Source organism: Melitaea cinxia, chromosome 22, assembly GCF_905220565.1.
Source record: "Melitaea cinxia chromosome 22, ilMelCinx1.1, whole genome shotgun sequence".
NCBI classification, from domain to species: domain Eukaryota; kingdom Metazoa; phylum Arthropoda; class Insecta; order Lepidoptera; family Nymphalidae; genus Melitaea; species Melitaea cinxia.
The window spans coordinates 5,736,987-5,764,546 of NC_059415.1; the positions used below are offsets into that span (position 1 = coordinate 5,736,987).

General features: G+C 31.8%; 1 long non-coding RNA gene across 1 annotated transcript; it reads right to left on the reverse strand.

Moving 5' to 3' along the window:
• Positions 1 to 2,384: 2,384 nt before the first annotated feature.
• Positions 2,385 to 25,219, reverse strand: LOC123664777. The gene is made up of 4 exons (XR_006744898.1): positions 25,209 to 25,219; positions 23,092 to 23,107; positions 21,149 to 21,150; positions 2,385 to 2,455 (listed from the first exon to the last, which is right to left on the reverse strand). It is a non-coding gene; the product is annotated as an uncharacterized LOC123664777 (long non-coding RNA).
• Between the last annotated feature and the right edge of the window lie 2,341 nt (positions 25,220 to 27,560).

Consider the following 27,560-nt stretch of genomic DNA (forward strand, 5'->3'; position numbering starts at 1 on the left):
TTACTTTAAATTTAGTCAAGTCTTGCATGAAATACAGCTCCACTTAAACTCAAACGTCTTTATGATAACTCATATCTTTATCATGAATATGATCTTGGATCTAATGATATGCTTGAGCTATCAAATTATTTTTAATATAAGCTTTAAGTTAATATTTATTTGTTTCTATGGGTAGCAAAGCTTTATTAAACGTAACACATAAATTAAACCATTCTACTGTATCTTCACCTGTAATATCACCAGGATCTAATCACAGTCACCGTCAATGCAACTAATTGACAGCTTAATTTATGCGTTGACCATTCATGTAATTGTCCCTCTTGGTACAATCTTGTAGGGTACCAAATTCAATACATTTGATCCTATCTAATGAAACAAATATGCTGAAAGATAAGAATAAACTTTTTTACCGACTTCGGAAATGTCCTCACAATTTTCTGAACTGATTTTGATGATTCTTTTTTATTGTAAAGCTGGTACTTGTAGTGTGATTCCATTTTAATGTAAGTGAAACCTGACGAGTAGTTTTTGAGTCATTTCTAATATTTAATTGAATATTTTTTCGACCACTACGTTTTTTTATACAACTTGGTCGGCAAACAAGCCTACGGCTCACCTATAAGCGAGGTAAACAATTACCGTAGCTTAAAGACATCTCATCATTACAGCCTATACAGTCCACTGCTGGACATAGGCCTCCACAAGTATACGCCAAAAATATCGTGAACTCATATGTTTTGGCCACAGTCACCACACTGGATAGGCGGGTTTGTGACCGCATTACTGGCCCTGTCGCACCGAAGACGCTGCTGCCCGTCTTCGGCCTGTGTATTTCAAAGCCAGCAGTTAGATGTTTATCCCGCCACCGGTCGGCTTTTTAAGTTCCAAGGTGGTAGCGGAACTGTGTCATCCCTCAGTCGCCTTTTACGCCACTCACGGGAAGAGAGAGGGTGGCTATATTCTTTAGTACCGTAGCCACACAGTACTACAGTACAGTTATAGACATCTGCAACACTCGAAATATCACAAGCGCGTTGCCGACCCTATCCCCTATTCCCCTCAGGAACTCTAGTCACCTTACTCACCTTAAGGAACACAACACTGTTTGAAAATAGTATTATTTAGGTGTGTGATCTTCTGTGAGGTCGAAGTACTATCCCAGTCGGGCTGCTCCATAATTCGAGCAGAAAATTTCACAGGAATTTACGATAGTTAATGATGTTCTCATTTTATCACCTGTTGATGTACATTTAAGTTAGGTTTTTTTGTCGTTGATTATTTTAGGTTCCTCTTAAGTTGGTGTTGTCATTTTACTGCTTTGTAAATAAGGATTTCAATTTCGTAGCACGCTGCAGGCTATATAAGTGCTACTCATATCTACGATTTTATTTTTGTGTTACCCACACATTAGGAATTCTAAACATTTTACAACAACTGCTCGAGCGGAGTTCGAAACCCGCTGGAGCAGTCGGTTGAGCTCGATTGAGATCGACTCTCGATCTCGATCGCTCGATGAGTCGATTGAGATCGACATGAGCGGTCAATTTTTGATATGGTATTCAAAAATGTTTAGAATTCCTAATGTGTGGGTAACACAAAAATAAAATCGTAGATATTAAAAATAGCATGGTGTCGTCTCCTGTCAAAGATTTACATTGTAATATGAAACTTTGAATAGTTAAGTGTTTCTGTAAAGAGCTCACTATAGACGGCGCCACGGTTCGCTTAAACATAATATAAAAATCATCATATTAAAATTTTCGATCTAGCGGGTACATCGTTCCATAGCTTAATTGGCTAGAGCGCCGACACGGTCAATCGAAGACGCGGGTCCGAACCCCGCTGGAGCGGTCAATTTTTGATATGATATTCAAAAGTGCTATTAAGTTATATGAAAAATATATCGACACTGACTTAATTGTTGTATGTATAATGGAGCATAAACCACCGTCGTTATTTAAACCTGTGCTAAGAATCATTAATCTATTTTATCTATCTTAAAGCTTGCTACGTGTTAACAAATTGTTTGTTGGGTTAGAGAGTCACCCACAATTCCTAACACGCGACTACACGAGAGGGAGAAAAAAAAATCCTGCAGAATCTTAAATTAATTATGGATGAAGTGAAATAAAAAAAAATAACAAGTTTAACAATTTATTTTGAATTTAATCTAAAGTTACTCCGGGGAGAATAAAATAAATAAAGTACATAAATTTGCCTAATTCCTGGACAAGTGGATGGAGAATGGACTAACAAAAAAAACTTAACAGGCATCTCGCCGACGGTAGCCCCGCTTCCCGAAGCGGTTTAATGTAATCCGGGTTGAAGAGAATTCGGGTTAAAGGTGATTCGGGTTGCGTGAGAACTCGGAATGTGGGGTCCTCGGACCTTCAGAAGGACGCCACGAGGTCACTCTCCATCCACAAGCGCTGCCGCAAACGCCACACCAAGGACCCTACAATAAATTGCACCCAGATCTTAAGTCGGCGAGAGAATCCAACAGAGAGCCCGCAAACCCTCGCCCTGAGGCTTATATACAGCAAAGCCAGCGCGTCGCGACACTATTACCCCCTAAGGTGAACCGCGACGTAATACAATACGAGGGTATTCCAAAAATTAAATCAGTCGCCTAGAAAAAGTAAATAGCAACGCTAATGCATAACTGTGCTATTATACATCAGCAGGAACGAAACTACGTGCTATTCAAAATATATGCTACAAGCTGGATGTTAAAAGTCATCTAAATTACAAATAATAATGAATGCAGGTGAAACATTGCAAGAATCTACTCAATATAATAGTAGTCATTATTTTGTAATTATGTTCAGCTCCTAAAGTTATTACGAATAATATAGCTTTATAAATAATTGTATTTGCAGGCAAACGAAAAAACCAACTTAATTATATCAACAAGTAATACAACGTAAAAGTGTGTAGACGAAAAATTATTCAAGTAAATACGCAGTATCAAAGATTACTCCAAAAGTTGTAATCACATCTCGATGACATTTAAATGTGACCACATGATAAATATCGGCTTTCGATTTAATTAAAAATTATTAAAATCGGTACACCCAGTAAGAGGTTATGGGGATTTTTGAGATTCCCTCGATTTCACTGAGATCCCATCATCAGGTCCTGGTTTCCTTATCATGGTACTATACCAGCGATATCTCCTTTCCAACGAAAAAATAATTATCAAAATCGGTTCATAAACGACGAAGTTAACCCCGAACATACATTAAAAAAAATAAAAAAATATATATATGGTCGAATTGAGTAACCTTCTCCTTTTTTGAAGTCGGCTAAAAATGGTAATTTATAACGGACATTATATGATACAATCTTTTAAGTCAATCCCGTTGTATGAAAACTTTTATCGCACGGAGCGGTACAGTAAAATAAACATTGTAATTGCAGCGAATAAGTAGTTAATTACAGTGAATCTAACTTTAAACACTCCCCGATGTTTTAAAACTTTGTGAATGAAATGATACTGCGGCTCTGTGAGGTCTTACATCAATTAAGCTTCAATATATTGGCGTTATACGCGTGAGTTTTTCATCTACTTTTATGTATTTTATTTTGTTCTCTACATGAGCAGTGTAATCTTTTGGGACATTTTTTTGTTTACGACCTTTCTGGGATACTTAGGTGAAAATTATTATATTTATGACAAATATTGGTTTTGAACCAATATTTATTTTAGGGTTCTTGTGGGTCTCATCACGCTGTTCCAGAGAGCGCGATCCTCGGTCCCAGTTTATGAACACTTCATTATGTAGGATTATTATCCACCAATCCACAGTGGAGAAGCTTGGTGAATTAAGATCAAAACCTCCTGTCATGAGGCTTTTGCTCTACAAAATATTTATTTGCTGTTCTTGTTTAGTTTAAGATTCACTTAAAAAAAGAACATTTGACTGCAATAGACCAGTTGCTCCTAAGCCTGTTTAAGTCGAAATGTTATGATACACGCTTTTTTTTTGTCTGCCCAACTTAAATAGTGTTTTACACATACTTCACTATCAGGCATGCACACACATACAAACGACAATATTCGAAGTTGATGAGTGAGTAGATTTCAGGCAAGTCATTTTTGAACTGTCTCTGTTTGCTGGACTGCGATGTTTATGCAAAAGAAAATAAAAATAAGTGGCAATAATGAAAAATAACAAACAGGAAAAATTTTTAACGACAACGCGACAACATATAGGTAACTTGTTTTAAATAATCTAACAACGAAAATATATTTATATCTCGGAAAATAAATACCATGTCAATTTTTCTGTATACGATAAACAAGAATCACTCGTACAAACTTCGTTCCGCGGGCTTGTACTGCAGTTGAAAACTACATAAGTCAATAACTCGCATTGGCTTCCAACGGAAAAACTTTTAACCCGATAAATAAGATACATTGCTTCGTTCCGTTGGTTTTTTTTTGTGATACTCAATCATGCTTCCTTTTTTCTTGTTTCTTTGACGGAATTCGTTAATCAATATATTGTAGAGAAGAATGTATCTTTACAGCTTTTATATAACTTAATTTAGCTTTTCTTGAATTTCTGTACATATTGACTAGCGATATTTAGTTAAGAGGACCCATTGATGCACAAATTAAATGTTGATAATAAATGTTTTAAAGGAAAAGTTTCTTTTTTTCCTTTGTAGCGAATTTAAATAAAACCTTGTTTAAAAAATACTGTTAATTAATTTACACGCAGAGGTCGGCAAACAAGCATAGACCCACGGTACGCACCTGATAATATGTGGTTACCATAGCTTATAGAAGCCTGTTGCCGAGTCTACCTCTGAACCTCCCCAAGAGCTATGGCCACCTTATTTACTCAGAAACACGACGCTGTTTAAGAACAGTGCTATTTAGAGCTGTGACCTCCTGTAAGGTTGAGGGACTTCCCCAGATGCTTTGCTCCGAAGTTTGAATACTTCCGAGTTCAAGGGAAAAAATCTCTATGGGATTTTATTGTGGACTTGCGAGTAACTTGCCTACCAAGAGGTTTGAGAACAGATATTGTTATCAAGTATTTATGATAACAATTGTGTGCGATGAGTTTATGTGTTCTATGAGCCACGGAGAGAGAAATGAATTAAAAAAAAATGAAAAACATTTCAATCTATTTCTCCCTCCAAGCAAAAATCTACGGGTGTTTTAATTTATTAAAATAATAATAGTATAAAAGTATCAAGATTAAAACAGCATCAAGAATGTAAAGGGGAAAAAGTGTAAGCACAACGGAACGATAATACAAATGATATTCATCTCAGTACGGGTGAGATCTTGAGGCTCAAGATTACTGTGATTGATCGTGCTGTGGTACTATGAAACGGTCTAACACAGAACATCGCTTGTGGCTTTACCCTAACAAATTTATCAAAATGGTAAACTTGTAAGAATTGTATTAATTGCTTACTAATAGGATGAGAGAATTCGTAAAAAATACTATCTTTCATTTTATTTTATTATTCAAAGAAATAAAGCAACAGCATATGTCACGATATGTGTAAAAAATTATATCACAGGCCACGGTGGAATTATGAACTCTCTTCGAAAGATAGAAAGATAAAAAATGCTCGTCAGCTCAGCCTATTGCAGTCCACTACTGGACATAGGCCTCCCCAAGTTCGCGCCAGACATCCTGGTTTTCCTCAATCCTCATCCAGCCTACATCAGCAATCTTACGTAGATCGTCGGTCCAACGGGCCGGAGAACGTCCCACACTGCGTTTTCCAAGACGCGGTCTCTACTCCAGGACCCGTCTACTCCAACGGCCGTCGGTCCTGCGACACAGATGACCAGCCCACTGCCACTTCAACTTAATAATTCTGTGGGGTATAAAAAATGCTTACCATAAGGAAATATATAGTTTGCTGGAATAAAAATATTTTTAGAGTAAGTTTACATCACCACATAACTTAATAACGAGTAAATTGAAAAGCAAGTCAGTTTCCTTGCTAATCTGCTTGTAGCAGGATTTTTAAAAGTAAATAAAGTTATAACTCAAAACTACGCCGCTCTGAAAATATGCAAAATATATTATGCACTAAATCACTTGTATAAAAACTTAGCCTGCAGCCGGAATGGAGTTTTACTGAAAAATGAGGATTTCCCATAATATGCGAATAAAAGTGCAAATATGTAATTTTGTAGTCTTCGTTTTGGTCATAGACTCGCTACGTTTAAAAGTTTCACGTATATTTTTAAATAACCGATGAAATTCGTTTGACTTTATGTACACATTTACTTCATGAGCACTTACAATATTATGCGCTTTAATATCGAACGGTGCAATAATGAACTTATTTTCTTCATTTCGTATATTGTTCATCACTTTCGTTTATTACTGATGAAAACAGTAAACATAAATTATAATAAGTAAAAACACATACAATTTTATTGTACACTACACAATTAATCAATGCACTCCTCCGTAGTTTATTTATTGATGTTTCAAACAAAATTATGAAAAGCAAAAAAACACTTTTCATATCGGACCCAACTAGATTGTAAATGCACTGGCACCTAAATCGCGACAAAAATTATATGGCCTATACTTTTTGTTTACAGGGAAGTCGCGACTTACCGAATAGCAGTTTATATAGAATTCGCGGTTTCCTCGCGCCAACGCGTATTTTATTAATCATAATCATTAAAAACTAAACCCAAACAACCTTTTTCGTTTATATAAGTCCATTTTAGGTAAATATAGAAAACATTTTACGTAACTAAATATACGAGTAGAAAAACTGGTGACTATTTGAACGCAACGGCCAAGGGCAGTATCTTATATCTGCGTTTAAACATACGTGTAAGTAACAAATTGTAACAAATAACCTGTGCTATTATATTAAGCGGTTAGGAAATAACTAAAGCTAATAAGCTGTTACTCATCGTATTTTCCCGGTAAAACTGGCTGTTAATCGGAAGCTACAATCAGCTCCGGAAATGGCGTAATAGATCAAAACGAATAGCGAAATTTGGGCTTACCTTTAAATAATATTTTTTCATCTGTAGGATTCATATGAGGTCAGGAAAAAGTTTCTTCGTATTGTGTATAGGAATTGAAAGTGTGATTTTCGAAATGTATTTACATTAATTATGATATATATGTGTCTACCATTTTATTCAATAACTTGCCACCATCTCGTCGATAGTGACGGGATTCCGTCGCTGTAGAAATTTTGGGATGTCCATTAAAAAAACAAGTCAAATCGTTTTGACAATCCTCTCTTGACTTGAACTTTACACTACCCAAAGAATCTCAAGAGACCGAAACAGAGGAAAAACTGAAGGCGTAAGATCGGGACTATATGGTGGATGTATTAAAACTTCCCAGTCAAACTCTCTCCATTTTTATTAAGTGGTTAAAAATGTATGTTGTCGGCGTTTCGTGACGAAAGAACACACCTTTACCATTGATCAATTCTGCTATTGATAGTGGAAATTCAAATCGATGGGTTTGCCCGTCGGTAAAAGCTCCTGATGATGATGTCCTTCTAATCCCACCATACACTCAACATCACCTTATTGCGAGTCAAACCGGGTACCGCGATCGTCTGTGCACCTTGACTGACCTTTGAATACGATCTCTTTCGTAGATTCTTATCGTAAGTGATCCACTTTTCGTCACCAGTAATCAATCTCTTCAAAAACGGTTCGATATCATTATGTCTTAAGAGAGAATCGTAAGTGAGTAAACGATCCCTCGGGTTTCTTTCAGTGGATTCATGTGGCACACATATATCAAGCTTTTTTTGTATAGCCAGCCTTCATCAAAGCTGAGCGATGGCGGGATAACAATCCAACTGCTAGCTTTGAAATACACAGGCCGAAGACGGGCAGCAGCGTATTCGGTGCGACAAGGCCAGCCCCGCGGTCACCAACCCAGCGCGGTGACTGTGGGCAACATATATGAGTTCATGCCATTTTTGGCACGAACTTTTGGAAGCCTACGTGCAACAGTGGACTGCGATAGGCTAAAACGATGATGATGATGAGCCTTCATCAAATGGGTTAAAACTATTCTATGGTTAAATCTCAGATCTTCAGATACATCGTAACTACTCAAATCTCCACATATATCCACTTTTTTAAAAACATATTTATCCGTAACTAGGCGACCAGAGCTAAATATATCTTTAACGTTAAGAAAAAAATCCTTACTGAAAATGTATAAGCGAACTTTGTACTACTCTTACTGACACTGAATTAGGTCTATAAGCATCACAATTTTGTTTCGCGGCTTGAGTAGCATTTATTCCGTTTTTGAAGTAAAACTTTAAAGTGTAACGAATTTTTTCGTTTGGATCACCCATTTTGGTGGACAGAAAAACAAATGAAAAGAAACACTGGGAAACTTTTTTACTTTTTAACGTCATTTTTTAAAGTCACCTTTTCATGGTATCAAAAGCAGCCAGATACAAACATTACAATCAAAAAGCAAGCAATGTTTTTACTAGAAAATACGAAAAGAATTCTTTCCCAAATCATTATAATATTGCAATAGTTTAAAATATTATAATTATAAAACCAGAAGAAAAGGTTAAGAATAATCCATTAGGCTTCTCTCTCGTGAATTAACGGAAATACAAACGTGTCTTAAATTTTCTTAAATCTTATATTTTATTTCTTTATTTTAAATTTATAAGACGGGACCAATGCGGCAATAGTTAAATATCAATTATAATAATTTTTACGCAATTTTAAAAAAAGAACTGAAAGTAAAGTTTTAGTTGTTAAATACATATTATTTCAAAATATTTATTTCGTTAATTTTCTTTTTATTATTTAAGTTAGAAAGACATGAAGCTTTTACTCTTTGTTAGTTATTTCAAAACAATTTTTGATTAGAAGTCATATTTTTGGTTATTAATTTTGTCATTTTTGTATTAAAAGGAATATTTTTTAATATTGTTTAACGTACTGAAACATACGCATGACTAAGATATTATTTTTCATGACATAGATATCGTGATGTGTTTTGCCAACTTTATTGACTTAATCGTGTTATGACTCCCAAGAATTAGGATAACATAGTATAATAAATGCTTAAGACAGTTTTACTTAGATTTCAAATAAAATTAGTAAGTTGTCGCGATGATTTGTATCGTCTGTATTTCTTGACCCCAAAAATTATGTCCTAGTTACTACCATTAAATGCAAAGTATTCATTATTTTAAAGTAATTAATTCCGATTTTTATATTGTTGAATAAATACGTAAAAACCGAAAATGTAAGATAATTGGATTTGTGTTTCATAGAATCAAATTAAAAAAAATGTGCTCAACATGAAAATGATTTTATTCCATTAGTCACACCGGTATTTATTATAATAACCGAACATCTCCGACCGAAGGGCTGAAAAAACACTGGATTCCAATCGTCCTCATTTCGTGCCCATTCATTAGAACTGGACTCGAAAAATGTTTTAAATTTCCCCTTTTAAATACGTTCAGATTTTTATTCGGTACTTAATTTAAATTAGAGCTCTTCGTATGTAAGCTGCTTTAATTTTACGTTAATCTATTGTTTTAGTTTTTAGTAATAAAGCTTGATTAATTAAATGTTAACAAAATTCGGAAACAGTTTATTTGAAAGTTAATGATTTGTAATTTTTTTTTTGCTAAAGATCGATACATATTTAATGACTAGAAAAAGGTACAAAGTTTGTGTATAAAACCTATTAAAAGGTATAAATGAGATATCCAGTCTTGAAAACAAAGTTATGATAAAAAATAAAATACAGTATAAAAGAAATTTAAAAAAAAATTAGCTCTTACAATATTACAACAATAATTACTTAGAAATTGAACAAAGCAGAACGAGTCGATATTGAAACGGTAAAAGGGCAACATTATGGGCAGAGCAGTTATTACCTCGTACCTTCAGGGCGCATCCCTGAAATTCTAAACAGTATCTCGACAATATCACAAGACACTCGCCTTAGGCAATAAATCAAAAAGAAATCTTTCCAATCTAAAAGAGTATATATCAATGAAAGGGTTAAGTCCACGGATTTATTACATTTGAAATGCCTTCAAAGATAAATAGAAATATTTAAGGTGATTATTACAAAACGGTATTTTTTTTCAGTGTCGTTTTTGTAAAATAGAGTTTTAAATAATTGTTTAGTTAGAAGTGAGTTGATATAATTAAACTGCCAATTGCTTTGTTGGTACCAAATATATTTGATTTATAATTGTGTAACTCGATATAAGCCTTATGTAAAAATTCGTTTCTTAGCGGTAGTGAAAAAACTATATAGATACAACTGACGGTCGGCCGATTGTTGTTACGAATGAAATCTCAAAGGTAAGCTCGATGTCACAATTGGTACTGATCCTATTTTTAGCTTCAGGTATCCAGGTTTCATTCCTATCCCGAATATGGGCATGATTAATTTATTTATTTAGAGATGATTTTTTTAATACATAGATAGGCTGGCGTTTGACCGCTATTTCACCTGATGATAAGTGAAAATGCGGTCTAAGATGGAGCACGCTTACCTAGAAGTAACCTATTCACTCGCGACTTAAAGATCCCCAGCTTTCGGGAAATACAGACGCTGGTAGAGAGTTCCATTCTTTGGCCTACGGATCAAGATTGTACTAGCGAATCAATCAAATCAAAATTTATAATCTGTGCAGTTAAAAAAAAAACAAAAAAAAATATAATTACTCCACTATGACTTGAAATTCAGGAATGACTTACCCTAGGAACAGATAACCGTTGGAGTATGTTATTCATACTAAAAATATATACATATTAAAGACACGAGAGAGAAAGGAAGAGCTCCTGAGGGATTGGGGATTGGCTCGGCAACGCGCTTGCGATGCTTCTGGTGTTGCAGGTGTCTATAAGCTACGGCAATCGCTTACCATCAGGTGCGCCGTGCGCTTGTTTGCCGACCTAGTGACATAAAAAAAAAAGGTATTAACTTAAATTTCTCATAGCTCTTCTACGATACTCTTTGATCTAAATTTAAAACAATCCACTGGTGTATTGGAGCAATAACTCTGGAACCAGACTCTTATCGCCGCTAAAGGTATAATTTTAGAATGGCTTCCTTGCGTAATATATAAAGACCACTCGTAAAGTAAATCTCTAGTACAGCTCGAGTTTCCTTGCATAGTTCAAAGGAAGCTATTTTGAATGTGAATTCATTATGTCCCTGTAAATGCATAATGAAACAAAATATTCTTTATAAACATAGTGTCACTCAATCAAAATAAGGGTTCGCTATTTTTACTGCGTACATACCTATTTTAATTTGAATTGTTAATTTGAATTGTTAATTTTTTTTAAGACACTATTTGACCCTACATACGTTGTTGACGTTTTTGAGATATCTTGCGAACTGTAAAGCGCATGAAGTTTAAATAAATAATTATTATGTTTAACGCATCAGCCTGTAACATCCCACTGCTGGGCATAGGCCTTTTTACCCATGTGGGAGGAGGATCAGAACTGAATCCACCATGCTGCTCCAATGCGGTTTGGCATTACGTTTTTATTGTTCGCCAATGGTATTATTTGTATGTTATTAAATTTAATATTTAATTATATATGTATATATATATATATTTAATATTTAATTATATATATATATATATATATATATATATATATATATATATATATATATGTGTGTGTGTGTGTGTGTGTGTGTGTGTGTGTATAAAGTAGTGAATTAACTACTAGAAAAATAACTATATTAAACTAAGACTAGCTGGCCCTGCGGTTTTCACCCTCGTTGATTTGAGAAAAAAAATAGGCTTCCTTCTTCTTAAAGCATACCTAAGCTTCTTTTTTTAAAATTTTAAATAGTTTAATTTTTTAGTTGTGGATGCCGGAAGAGCAAGTAATTATCTATAAAATAATATATAATTTATGTGGAGTAATTGTAAGGTTTTTTCTAAAAAGGGATGCAAACATCTTAACCTTAGCGTATTAATATAGGTATATTTACCTTTTCAGTTGCAGAAGTATTAAGTTTTAGTTGAATACGCTTCGTATACATAAATGTAATTGACGGAGATCGTACTTACACGAACGCGAGATACGGAAAAATGTTCCGCAACTTTATTCTTAGTTCACTTCTAGTCGCCTTCAATTTAGCGATGACACAATTCGTGGCTCTTAAAAAAACTGAATATGTTTACAAATAACGTTGACTTAATATAAAATGATCATTTACTGGCTGCAAAAACTGATATCAATTATCAAAATCAAATAATTTTACTTCAAAAACTTTCCATTTTTATTTACAAAGTGGAGTAATTTTCTCTATTATAAAATATTAAAAAATGTCCATTAAGAACATAAAATAATATCAATTAAAACATTATAAGACTACATACATGTTTGTGCAGGTGCTATTATACTGAAACCATTTACCGACAGTTGCTGAAATATAGCTCTTTAGAATAACATTTCCGGTTTGCAAGGCGTTATTGTGGAGCTCCAGGCGCAAGATGGATACCACACATGAATAATGCACATTTAATATTTCGGATTTTGAACACGTGTATAGAATTTCTTGAATTGAAAGAACGTTTTCTTGAACTCGCGGACCGGATGTTGTATATCTTTCATATGTTTAACATCTAAATATAAAATTTGCTTCAGCGAATACTATTGTTTGTTGATAGCCTTATAAACCATCTTGTACATATTTACTTTAAAAATAAAAAATAATTTCAACAGATTTGGTGGATTAAGCTCCAATCTTTCTCCTACGTGGAGAAAAATGCCAGCCGTGGGATGTCACAGGCTGTATTTTCATTTGTGAATGGATTCATAGAAGTTGAAAATGTTGTATACGCAGATAAAGTCGTGCTAAATAGTCTAGTCAAAAACCCATTTAAAAGAACATAGACAAATAACTTTATTCTAACAAGCTTAATTAAACTGGATGCAATTTTTTGGACTTTATTAAAAGGTACAAGTTTAACATACATATATATATATATATATATATATATATCGAAACGAATTTATCGAAACTGTGGCATACAAAGAAACGTTCAAATAAAGCTCGTATTCTGGATACGCATCACAGAAAGGTAACGCTGAGTCGCGTACCGTCGAGCACGAAATCCTATTGTTGGCGCCACGCGTAAACACCCTTTGACAAGTTGAAAGGTTCTTTCGTTTGTTTTACCGAAGAGAACTTGGAAATTTATATAAAAAAGTGGCGCGTGGAATCAATAAATAGAGCAATTGAAAGTTTTGATAGAAAATTTCTTTGTGACAATCTGCAATCAAAACATTTATATTGAAAAATAGACACATTTTATCTTGTACAAAATCAAAATCAAAAATTAATTAAGCTTCAAAAGCCCCTTATAATAATTGTCCTATAGTATGTTATACCAATATATATATTCTATATATAGTATTTTTACTTTTGTTATTGATATGTAAAAAACAATTAACAGGTATGAACAGTATAAATACAACGGTTTGCCTGTGATGCAAAGAAAAAGTTTTTTAATTTATTTTATTGCGGTTGTGAATGGTAGGTTATATCATCATTAGAATCTACATTTCAAATGTGGAAATGGATGATGATTTTGTAAATATCATATCATATTATAGTAATCTAAAATTTTAGTATAAATTAGACTTATATTAAAGTGTGTGTGTATACACAGTTTTTTTTTTCTGACAGACATGACCTTTATTAGCAAACAATTTGACAGAACAACAGATTTGTGTTTCTGCCTGCAAATGTTTTGTAAGCACTTATTACTTAACTAGCGTCCCGCCTCAGTGTCGCACGGGTATTTCACAAACAATTAAAAAAATCCCTATTTAAAAAAAAAATGTAATATAGCCTGTAACCCGCGGATAGCGTAGCTTCCTAACAGTGAAACAATTTTTAAAATCGGTTCAGTAGTTTCGGAGCCTATTTAATGCAAACAAACAATCAAATCTTTTCTCTTTATAATATTATTTAATATATAATATTTCTTCAAAGTTTAGTTATTACTTTTCTCCGGTATCTAACTCTCTTAAATTTTAATTTATATTCATTGAATATTTTGTTTGTCTCGAGAAAAATATTAAATTATTGTTATATTAAACTTGATATTAGATATCCATATCTTTAGCGCTCCTTTGTTTAATACTTTTGTTTTTTTTTTTCAATTACTAAGTTTCTTATAATTTCGATAGACATATATTATATCTAAAGTTTTTCAATAACGAGTCAAAGGTAAATAGTCAGGGAGATCGCTATTCAAGCACGTTCAATTTCACCTTTCTTAGAGACGTTTGCACACTTCTGATAGAAACACTTTTCTTAAACAAACGCAAAGTGCATGTCAAAGTTTAATAGGAAACTTTTACGCAACCTCGTGTTTCGCGGCACGAATATGCCATGTTATTCCATCGTAACGTTACAATGTTATCAAAGCGAATTTTGCTACAAATATGTTGTTTTGACGTTCTAGCACACCTTTAAATACGCAAACAGCTTGCCAAAGGCGTATTGCATTATTGCTAACGTCACAAGATATTTTATATTTTGTATTTCTGTAAGGTTTAACGTAAATTAAATGTTTAATTATTATATTTTTTACACTCTCATTTTGACAGTCAACCGTGAGTAGGTCTTATGTTTTTCTGTGATTTTTATAAAATGTTAAATAAATGGAGTTGATCAATTGTTAAGTAATTATTTGCTCGCTAAGGAAAAACATCGACTGCAATTACATCGACTAGTAATACAACGTAAGTAAACGAAATAATAATCAAGTGAATAGGCATTATTAGATATAAATTCGACACTTACTTGTTAGATATCAATTCGATTTAAATGGAACTACATGACACACACCACCTTTTGATAAAAAAAAAAACGAAATCAGTCTACCCAGTCAAAAGTTCTGAGGTAACATACATAAAAAAAAGTACAATCGAATTGAGAACCTCCTCCTTTTTTGGAAGTCGGTCAAAAATAATAATATTCTGTTTCAACGAACACTACTACTCTAAAAACTAATAATATAGAAATTTCTGTCTTAATGTTATATAATTATTACAATAAAAAACTATATACTACTATTTCTTGTCGGAAGTGTGTGAAGGCTCTGTAGGCTTTCGCTTCAGGAAATAGGGATTCGTTTAATTATTTCTGCAAATGTGAAAACTTGGAGTTTAACCCTTGTCGATTAGCAGCGAGTTGGGGATGGCTCGTGTTCTTACTTTTATTGCTTTAGAACTTGCTTAATTTTTGCCTTGAAATAAGTTCCTTTTAGATGCAAAGTACGGGAATTGTTCTTTCATTAGAGGTAGAACGCTTAATGTGAATTGTTCTAATGAAGGTTACAATTAAATTATGTGTAATTACATGTATTGGGAGAGATTACTTACTTTAAATTGAAATTTCAATTAAAAAGTACATATGACTATCGATTGAACTGAACGGAACTATAACCTGAACTACTTTACTAGCCCAAAAACTTAATTTTCCAGAAAATAAAAAACTAAAAATTGCAGCAGCTATGCTTTAACTATGAAAAAAACTTTTGTGACTACCTTATAAAAACATCTGAAAAATATTAGATAAAAGTATTTGGAAAGAACAAGAACCTTAAGTTCCATGAAATTTTCGATTTTATCGTGTTTTTTTTTTAGTACTGGTTACTATCGAATTTTTATTTTGGCAGTTTTACGAGTAATTCGAGAAATTCAATGTAATACTCCAAAAAAGACTTAAAAGGTACTTATGTCATACCAAACCGAATGGAAATTACGAAACCGTACGTTAATTTTTACTTGTATTGAAATAAATATGTATAAAGTAATAAAATAAACTTCGATTGAATAGGATCAAATATGCTGGAAAACATTAAACTGATGTTATTTCAGTATCCTATATCCTTAACTTAGTACTAATATGATTGAATTAACAATAGAAAAATTAAATTTTCAGTCACTTCGGCTTTTACTAACTTTCATTCCATATAATAACAACAAAATAAGTAGTTCTAATAAACATTACAGACATGGAAGTCTTGAAAATATTTATTTCATTATTTATTTAATATTTGAATGATAAATAAATAATTAAGAACAAGAAGAGGAACAAGAAGAAATAAAACAATTTTATTAGTATTAAAAAAAATTAGATCGTTATTTTGAGATAATCGTCTACTTTTAGAGCTACTTCCACCTCTGCCCAGTGCTGTAACCGCTATGCCGCGTTGACGCCACGGTCAGTTGCGTTGGCGTTGGCGATTCGACTAACTTAGACTACCTACTTTTATTTAAGAAATTTTATAACTTTGCGAACTAAACAATAACTTTTAAAATACAAGATATGTTACTGTTAATAATCTAAAAATAAAATGGTTATATCATCATTGACGTTCAACGTCACTGTACAATAAATCACGGCGCTCAGTTTGATGGCCGTACAATTCATCCGTAACGCGTGTCTCACGTGATATGAGGCTATTTAGTTACCAAACTCGTAATGTTCCATATTTAACGCGAATGAATATTTAAGGTATTATGCTGTCATAAGCGTAAGCGATAAGCGGTAGCGATAAGTGTCAGTGGTAAGCGATAGCGATAAACGTTAGCGATAATCGGAAATTGTCAGTTTCAATGATAAGCTTTAGCAGTAAGCGTAAGCAATTAATGTAAACAATACGAAGCGAAGAAAACGAATATAATCTAAAGAAAGTTGAATATTTTAGCGGAAATAATAGACTAGTAAGCAGTATTTGATGTCAAGCTGGCAAAAAAGTACATATTATTACATAATCGATTGAACTGAACGGAATTATAACCTAAAATTACTTTACTAGCCCAAAAACTTAATTTTCCAGAAAATAAAAACCTAAAAATTGTAGCAGCTATGCTTTAACTATGAAAAAAACTTTTGTGTTTACCTTATGAAAACATCTGAAAAATATTAGATAAAAGTATTTGGAAAGAAGAAGAACGTTAACTATTGATGAATTGTGATAATATAAGAAGATCCACCAATTTATTAGTAGCTAAAACTAAAGACACTACATCAATTAATCAAGGACAAATGCGATAAAATTTAGAATGTGTGTATTTGTAGATAGTTTTGATAAAATAATTTGTTATTTGTATTTTGCATGTTAATTATTTTTATTGATTAATATTTAATCTGACGTAAAGTTACAATCAGGCTCCATCAGAAATTTTCCAGAATTGCCTGATTTTTGTGATGTGTAAATTCAAAGCGTTACTACACTAAGTGGATGACATTCATTGTACACATGTGCATTCTGAACCTTAAGAGATTAAATTGGGTCCTTTTAACCAACATTCAACTTAAATGATATATCATTTTCTCACTATATTTTTAATTGATAAAAGTGTGCCTCTTTATTTTTAAATTTGAGCAATGATGAAATGTTCGGCGTGTTCTTATTTTATATTATTGCTGCAAACAAGTAAAGTTTCTTGAAGTTTTTGAGCGCAAACGAATGTATTTGTATGTGGTTTCCTGAAAATTATAAACAGAACTTTAGTAAGTAGTTTTGTATTTAAACTTTTCGTTTAAATTTCATAGGTAAGGTAATTATTTTCACATGATGGTTAAGTTGTTCACTTATATACCTAACTTAAATTTTATTTATTTATTTTTTATTTATCTATTAAAAATAATGGATAAAACTTCAATGTGTTGTATAAGCAACGAATATTTATGTTAAACCTATTTTTCCGCCAACCCGCAGTAGAGCAGCGTGGTGGATTAAGCTCCGATCCATTTCCATGACTGAGAACGGAGAAAAACCTGACTCCAGCAGTCGAATCAAATATCATCAAGTATCAAGTAGCAATCGAATTTATGTATGTATTAATCTACTTTTGGTAAAAACTATAAAAATAAATAAAAAATAAATGTTTACATTTACAGCCTTCAGTGCGATTCTATTTAGGTACATATATTTATCATCTGTAAATCTATCTGAGAACAAAGTCTAGTATAACTAGTTCATCAATCAGTTGCTGTAAAAACTGGGGGAATGCAACACCAATACATCCTCCTCCAAGGATTCGATTCCTGTCCCCAGTCTGGGCTTAATATATATCTATTTATATACAAACTATTATGTATTACCTACTACCTTACCTCGTAAATGTTGTTTTGCCATGTATGTTATTAACCCCCTTAATCGCCTATATCTATATTTCATACTGGGGGGGGGGCAGTATGAAATATAGATGTTGGCCGATTCTTAGGCCTACCGAATATGCACATAAAATTTCATAAAAATTGGTCAAGCCGTTTCAGAGGAGTATGGTAGCTAACATTGTGACACAAGAATTTTATATATAAGATATACTGTATATTCGTATTTATATGTATAATATATATTTATTTACTTATTTGTACGTTTAAAATAAAAAAATGTAGCACTATCAGCTCTTAGTGCGATAATAATCCATGATAACCCAGCTGTTACATCAAACACAGTTTAAGCCAACACATTACTCATAAAAAACGAATATCACAGCTAAATTATTTTATATCTTAGTTAATTTCAAAGTTAATACAACAATTAGTTATCACAGTTATAAAATATCACAGTTAAATTGTTATCAAGTAGTGTTGGGTTCGTGTGATGAGTAAGGTGACCACAGTTCCTTGGTTGGATTGAGGATAGGGTCGGCAACGCGTTAGCTATGCTTCAGGTGTTGCAGGTATGTCACCAGGTGAGCCGTATGCTTGTTTTCCGAGCTAATTGTATATACAAAACATAGTTTTGCAGATATTATGATAAATCAATTAGCACGTTCTTTTCCGCTGATGCTTCTGAGTGTGTCCTGTATCTAATTTTTGTTATACTGTACCGTTGTAGTTAACAGGTATTATTACTATACCTCGATTGCTATAACATTAAAGTGCACCAATAAACGTAAATTTTGCACACCAATAATAATTGTATAATTTCTAACAAACTATGTTGTGCTTATTTATGGTTTGAGCTTTGAAGCTGTTTGAATACTTTAACAGGCTTTTATTTATGTCAAAATAGAAATTATTGTGTTGCCTGATTTGTATTTGCGTATTGATTTGGTTTAGTATCAATTTCATTGATTGGAACGAAGTTACTTACGGCAGGCTTGACATTTGGCTGGGCGACAGAACTGAAAAAAAAATGTGAGACTAAAACCATAAGAAAAATATATAACGGAAGTGACGTAATATCAGTCACACGACTGTATAAGATGACGTTTGTAAAACCGAACTCATTTAACAATAAGAGCAATAAATGGTTGGCGTTTTTTGGTAAAATAATGAGTTAAAATAGCTAGCTAGCTAGTTCGTTGGGATGTAGTGACTATTTGTATAGTCCATTTTTATAGAAGTCTCCTAAGTTGTAAAAAATATAGGTTACTCTCCTACATTACTAGCTGACCAGTGCCTACTTTTTTGGGATATGGATATATTACTCGTATGTTATTAAGTGAGCAACTAATTTTGAAACTAATAATCAAGATCGTAAGATTGTGTATATTAGGTGTACCTGTGCACAACATAATACATTTTGAATTTTTCAATACAGCAAAATAATCAGAATTAAATTTGTTGAATATTCATTTATTTTTATAACTTAAATACAAAACGAACGAAGTGCAAAGCTCATTAATAATGGATTCCATATTGAATGTTTAAAACATCAAACTCGTTTGTTTGCAATTATTACCAGTAGTTATTTTACACGAGTTATGAAATGTTTGAAACAAAAACAACCCGCAGCAATTAATAAATATTTAACTGTTTAATTTAAACTAATGTAAATTTCTGGAAGCCGAAACAAAACGTTTATGTTTTGCAGATTATGACCGGTAATTGCTAACCGCACATTTTAGTACTGGTGACAAATTTGTAACTTCGCTTGGATTAGTTCAATATTAGGTTTGGTTAAATGAACTTTTTCTTTAATCGATGCTACAATATTTCTAGAAATTATTCATAGAAATTATTAGAATTAATTTTCTTGATATAATAATGATATAGCTCGAAAATTATTTTCTAATAAACTGAATAGGTAATATTTTTGTTAAATTTTAAACATTTGAATAAATTGCGTTGTAGATTTTTTGTTTTTGTTTATTTGTACAGTTCTATCTTTTGTTATATTTTAAATGTATTTTTTTTATCTTATTAATTAGTTGGGTTATGTCGTATAATCGATTGAATTACGTAATTTGATAATATATGTTTCCGCAATAAAATAATATAAAATATGATTACCAGTTGAAAGAAACGTTTTTGCAAACTTATAAAATTAAAAGGCTACTTTAGTATGATGATTGTAGGCTATAAAAGATGAGGTTACAACTTATAAGTCCAGAACAGTATCTACATAGTCTAATTTTGTATTGTAGTATATATGTATGTATATAACATCTCTTAACCCTAATACACATCATTACATTAATTGATTATTTGAAACAAAACGTCAATTAATACGCTAATGGTTTAATTTGATGGTAATTAATACGTGAAACTATTTCACTATTCAATATCGTATGTCTGTCAAATACATAAGATATATGTGTTAGCAGATGCTTTGTCTATTGTCATAGTAATGTTATTACATATAGAGAGTGGATATAAGCAAGGGGCATTAAATTAAACCAGTTTCTAAACTATATATCAAAATCAGTTATAAAAAGCAGATGTTTAGGGCCAATAAATAAATAATAATAAACAAATAAAGCAGTGAATAAATTAACAATATCTAATACAAGTTTAATATCATACAATTATATAATTTATAGCAACAGCAAAGTAAGTTCTATAGATACGGGTTTTATTTTACTACGATTTAATAAGTCCAAGGACCTTGGTTACATTAAGTGACAGCAATGACTCATTATTTTCGTAATGCAAAAAGGCTATAGTTTTAATTAAGTCTACAAGCCTATATTTACTAAATCATTACATGTATTTTCCCTTAAATAACTTATTATCATGTTAAGGTATAATAAAATATATGACGGCTATATTGCCGACTCCATAATAATATAATCGTGGGGATCCATAATGAAAGTCATAATGAAGCCTAGTAGATTATAATTTATCCAAATAATTGTATTTGCTCGCAAATGAAAAAAAAAAACGACTTCAATTACATCGACAAGTAATACAACGTAGGTAGACGAAAAAATAGTCAAGTAAATACGCATTATCAAAGATAACTCCAAAAGTTGTAATCAGATCTCGATAAAATTTATATGTGACCACGTGATAAATATCAGCTTTCGATTAAATTAAAAATTATCAAAATCGGTACACCCAGTAAAAAGTTATTGCAGATTTTCAAGAGTTTCCGTCGATTTCTCTGGGATCCTATCATCAGATCCTGGTTTCCTTGTCATGGTACCAAACTAGGGATATCCCCTTTCTAACAAAAATAGAATTATCAAAATCGGTACATCGACCTTTCGATTATAAAAAAATTGTCGAAATCGGTCCACCCGGTCAAAAGTTCTGATGTAACATACATAAAATAAAAAATAAAAATACAGTCGAATTGAGAACCTCCTCCTTTTTTCGAAGTCGGTTAAAAACATTAGAAATACTTTACGGAAATGGATGAATTATTTATTAGTAATCAATAAATCGTCTTAATATTAAGTTAATTCTTATAAATTCAATATATTAAAATATACAATTGACTAATATTTACATTCGCTGTTGCGTATACATTCATAACGTACTTACGAAGGTACGGTCTATTTTTCCGTCGAGTTATGCAAACATGCTTGGGTCACTGAATAAAGAAATTAGAATTTTAAAATATCAATCTTGATACTTGAAATTTTATTATTCAATAACCTTCTTTGATCTTAATATACCTCTTGAGTAAATTCAATCTAAATTTGGTAGCAGGAATTCGTTGATGTATTAGATTTGAAGGATTAGTGGAAGAGAGAGAGTTAAAATAATTTGCTACCTGCATGGATGAAGTCTTTTTTAATAATGAAACGAATTATCACACGATGTGTAAACAAAGGCAATTGAAATTTAAAATTAAAAATGACGGTAAATTTAAAATTGACAAGCGCATACAAAATTACAAGACTAAGAGTAATTGCTTCTCAAAAACTGATAGGCGCTCCAACAATATTAGTAAATTATGTTTGTAAAAGAATGAAAAAGAAATTTTACTTGTCTTTTCTTTTAAAATTATCAAAGAAAGTCTAAAAGTTCTTTATCAATTTCCCGTACATCGTATTAGTCATAATCTTAGTCTTAATAGGCAGAGTTTTTATATTTATAATATTATTACGAATAATATTTACTCGATTTTTTATTAAGTTAACCTATAAACTCCGCTTCTGGGAAGGTTATAATAATATTACAGTGTTTCATTCGGTATTAATAATGACAAAAATAAGAAACAATCAAGCCATAATAAAACCACGTGAGATTTGTTAAAAATATTATTTGTTAGAAATAGATTACGCTATAAGATAGACGCTTTGAATTAACATACATAAGACTGAATATACGCTTATGTTAAACGCGATGGAAATCAAAACCTAAATGTTTAATTAACATGTGTATTTTCATATTAAATTCATAAGCGTAGCACAATGTCATATTTCCGTTACAAAATTACGTTGAAGTAAAACGAACATTACTCTTTTTTACTGTTGCTAGTTTGCGTCTAATACTGGATAAATTAAATTTTGCTTATTATTTGCAATTTAATTGGCATTTTTGAAATTATTCGCTTCATAATAACTTTATAACAACATAACGTATAGTTGTAGAGGTAGATATGGTATTGTTTATTAAAATTACGAAATAAATTCTTAAGCAATAACGTAGTAAATTTCTATTTTATTTGAATAATTAAGCTTAAATTTAAATAGTTCAATTTGCACTAGCTTACACAGTGATTTCTGTTTATTTATTTATTTTAGAATTATGAAATTTTATTTATTCATTCGAAGCTATGCGCATTAGTACATTTCGGTGATTCATTTCATTTACATAGATTATATTTAAAAAGTATATACCTGTGTGCAAGAAATATAAGGAATTGTATATTCACCTTTATTATTTAAGAACTTATGTTAATGAGGATAACGGGTATTAACTGCGGACCTTCATTTTAATAATTTCCACTTATAAAGGTGATTCAAGGGACCGTTTTCAATATTCTAATGTAGATAACCTTTTGGGTAACATATACAGACATTATTTTATGAAATTCAAACTCTCGCAGAAACAGAAGCTTAGTAATAGTTTAACAGGGTAAACGTAGCTGTCGTTTACTCGTGCAACATCGTCTATTATTTTCGACAGAAAATAAATTGATTTTTTTATTATGTTTGAAAATATTTGAAAAATATGTTGATGTTGATAATTTAATCATTTATTTTTGTATTATATGATAGACTAAAAAATGGAGATAACTACAAATGTACTGACTGCAGCCACATTCTTGTTACTATTTAAATATAAGCTTTATCAAGTGGAATAAATTAAAGTAATAACCATGAAATAAAAATAATTCATTGAAACATTATCATCCTGATTAATACTATATGTACATAAAATAATCGCACTATTTAATTAACTTATGTTACCTGGTTAGGTTAGACGTAAATAAAACCGTATAATTTTGTAGGCTCCTTGCAAGAACATTAGAAAATAAAAAGAAAAATATTTCGTAATTTTTTTCTTTATTTTTGTTCCCAAATATTATTATAATATTTATTAATGAAATAATATACATATTTATTACAATTCGAAACTTAATAACTAAATATTTAAAGATAGTTACATATAATACAAATCATGTCTGCGGGGAATTGTGCCAAGAATGCTGGCAGCATTTCCCCGTTGAATCGCTCTGCCGATTCTCTGGGCAAAAAATGCACCAGCCCTCTTATCACCAGTACAGGCAATAATGCGAGGAATTACATCTTTAAAAAAAAATTAGCACTGCTTACAATAAATGATAATATTTTCATTTAGTCAGCTAATAGATTAATTAAGCCAGTAATATCCCTCTAATGGACATAAGCCTCTTTTTCCATGTAGGAGAAGGATTGGAGTATAAAATTATAAATAAATATAGGGTCATTATTGGCTACATTTACCATGTTGAAATTAGTTTAACCGTTTATATAGAGAACGAAAATAGTTCTGTAATTTGGCAACTTTGTAGATTAGTTTTGGTAAATTGTTTTGATTTCAATTTTTCTTTATAATACTTTTGCTGCGTATCAAATCCGATTTTTATCATAATGGATAAAGTTACATTATCAATTGTACTAATTTGACAAAGTTATTACAACGAAAATCATTTTTCAAAAGCCTGAATAAGCTGAGGAACTAGTTTATAGCAAATTATTTCCATTACAATAAATACTTCAGAAGTCTGCCGTGAAGAAATCCTACGCCCACGCTCACGCGATTCACGCTCTTCAAGACAATTATTTTTAATTATTTTCTATAAGTTTTTAAAATCTAAAATGACTAAGAAAAAATGTTAAAGATCTCCGGTATAAAAAACACATGATTTACTCTTTTTAGTATAAGAATATTTTGTTAATCTCAAGTAGCCCTTCCAAGAGATTCATTGTCGCTAATAAATTCAGCAAACAAACAATTATAACAATAACAAACGGAAAATAACCCAAGTAATACAATAACTTACCATTCTTGGCTAACACTCTTGTAAAATTTCAGTAATATTAAAACTCTACTATTTCGCCTTCCTTTTCACACAAATACACTCTTGCATTTTTGTATGAATCGTGAAAATTTCCAAAACCAATGAAAACATCCTCATAAAGTGCTATAGGAATGTATTAACGCCTTTCTGTCTGTTCGAAACAAAATAACACTTTATGTGGATTGGCTTCTCGCCAGGCTCTGAGCCTTGTATCAGGGAAAATCGCACTTACATATGGAGATGGTACAGTTTACAAAATCAAGCGATATATTTCGAAGAAACTATTAAAGACTAACTATTATTTTGGGCACATTTTAGAATGGAGCTGATTATTGTTCTTAGCATAGAGCATGCTTCAACTATTATTATCCTACGTAAAAATTAAAATAGTAAAAAAAATTAGTTTACGGAACAAAAAAAATTATCCACACATATGTATCATATTTGAAACTCTAAAATTGAATACGTTTTAGTCTTTTGTAAACTTTATACTCAACGGCAACCATTTGTAAGTTAAATTTTTAAATAAATTGGATAACCGCTTAAGTATGTGCCTTGTATCAGGGCACAAAACTAACGCAGTCCTAATTTGAGAGCTTGCTAGTCAGGAATTTATTTTTTCGGCTGCCTTGTAGCATAAATGTAACACAGTAAGTACATTTTGTGTGCAAACAAGAAAATAGAAAAAAAAAGTTGTATATGGGATTAGAAAGAACTTTCTATCAAAGATTAATTCGTTAATTACGATATAATAGAATAGGAAATATACAATTGTTATAGTTAATGAATTGAAAGCTGGCGGGAAAAAAAACTTTAAGCAATCCTTTTATTTATCAACATTTATTTAAATAAATAAATGTAAAATTCAATTTATTTGAAAAATTAGGACAAACAAACGAATAACGAATGCATCCACACTAACTAAATGTTCACATAGTGTTTAAGTATGTAGTAATAATATTATTTCAGTAATATTGACACGTTATGTGTCTATTGTATAATTATCTGCAACAAAGTAAGAAAAAAGAAATAACAATTTAAAAGTAGAACGCAACTAAGCACACTACATATATGTTTATATATTTTTTTTAATTATATGAGAAATAGATTGAGTTCCAGTAGTGAAGGTTGAATAAAAACCAGTTGAAAGTTTCGCATTATTAATAAGAACTTTATTATTTATTTCTATATTGATATGAATTTTTTTTAGAAAATACCACTTTGACAGACTTCTTACTTCACAGTAATGTAAAGCACGAATACAAAAATAGCTTTGCAATTGAAACCGATACACGATACACTTCCCACGTCTCTAGTTTGAGGTCGTTGCAAAAATTATGAACGTTTCAACAACGAGATTTTGCGGTAATTTCGTCTTAATGGTTTGTGCGAGAATGTTCTGCCATTTGTACTGTTTGTTGGAAATAACCGTCTTGCACATAAAGTGAAAATCGCGTTTTATAAAGACTAGAACACAAGAAAAGTTATTATTTAATTTTTAATTCGTTTTTTAAACTAAGCTTAAAGAGCTTCGCACCGCCTTTTTCGATGATAATATTGATTTTTTTTTTAAATAATAAAATCACTCGCGACATCGTAGCCACTGCATATCGCTTCCGGGCGACTTCCCAAGGGGTAGAAAAAGCGCGAACGGATACATCTTATATAACTAGACTTACCGACATCTCAAAGTGTCTGTCAGACACACGTTGGTACTTAAAGGTTAACGTTTTCACGTCAGTATTTTATTCAGCCTTGAGCCTAATTAGACCGTAAACAGGCAAACAGTGACAAATTGGCAAGTTGGCTAAACAAACAGTACGTGAGATGAAATTTCTCTAAGACATTGTCGCTTACTGGTCACTAATGTTTGTTCTCGAAACACGCTCGGAATATGTTATAAGTGTATCTACTTAATGTGGTAAATATGTAAACACTATGTTTGTCTGTTATTAGTGGATAAGACAGCTCTGGTGCAGTGGCGATGAAAGTTTTATTAACAACGATGCTCATGGGTTCGATTCTGGATACTTGACTAGTCCGTTGTCGCAGTTGTCAGTGTTACGTTTCCACATCAAGTCTTGGTGTAATATGTATCAGTCAGCTGTTATTTAAATAACAGATAATAAGAAACAGACAACCCTGTGTTAAATTAAAATACATCTATTTATTTAGACTTATAAAAACATTATTTTCTAGTCTGTTTCTTATTATGAAACTCGCTACTGTGTTTGAAAAGTACACAATTCACTCGCTGGCTTAAACAATTGTAACACCTGCCGTTATTAAGTAAATAATAAACCGATGTTAAATTTATTAATTTTAATACAATTAGGTACAATAATAGTTTAAGTTGGTAGGTGAGCCACGAATTTATAAAGGGACGTGGTATAGAGCCTACTTATGCTTCTGCCACTTAGGAATTGTAGGGCTACTCCCCTGCTACAGTCGTGAAGCAGGAGCCGCGTAGTCCTCGGAGAAAACGAAAGAGTATTCTACGTGACGTGGACACTCCAGGCTCGTATTGTCAATTGCGGAGCAGAGAGGAAAATGAGAGGAGAGAGAGAAGATATGTGTTCCAGTTCAGTTCATTAAGTACAAACTAATTAGATTAACCCTGGAATGCTAAATCACACTATATTCCCTAGCTAAAACAAATTTCATGTCAATAGCAAGTTACGGTAATCGTGTTGTGTGTTGTATGATATTAAGGTCTATTCTTTAAAATAATCGTAAATGCTTTCTTCGTCTTCTCGCTAAAATTGCGTTCAACACATATCAAGAGATTGCACAGCATATATTATGTATATAAAGAAAGTGTTTACGAAATCATGGGA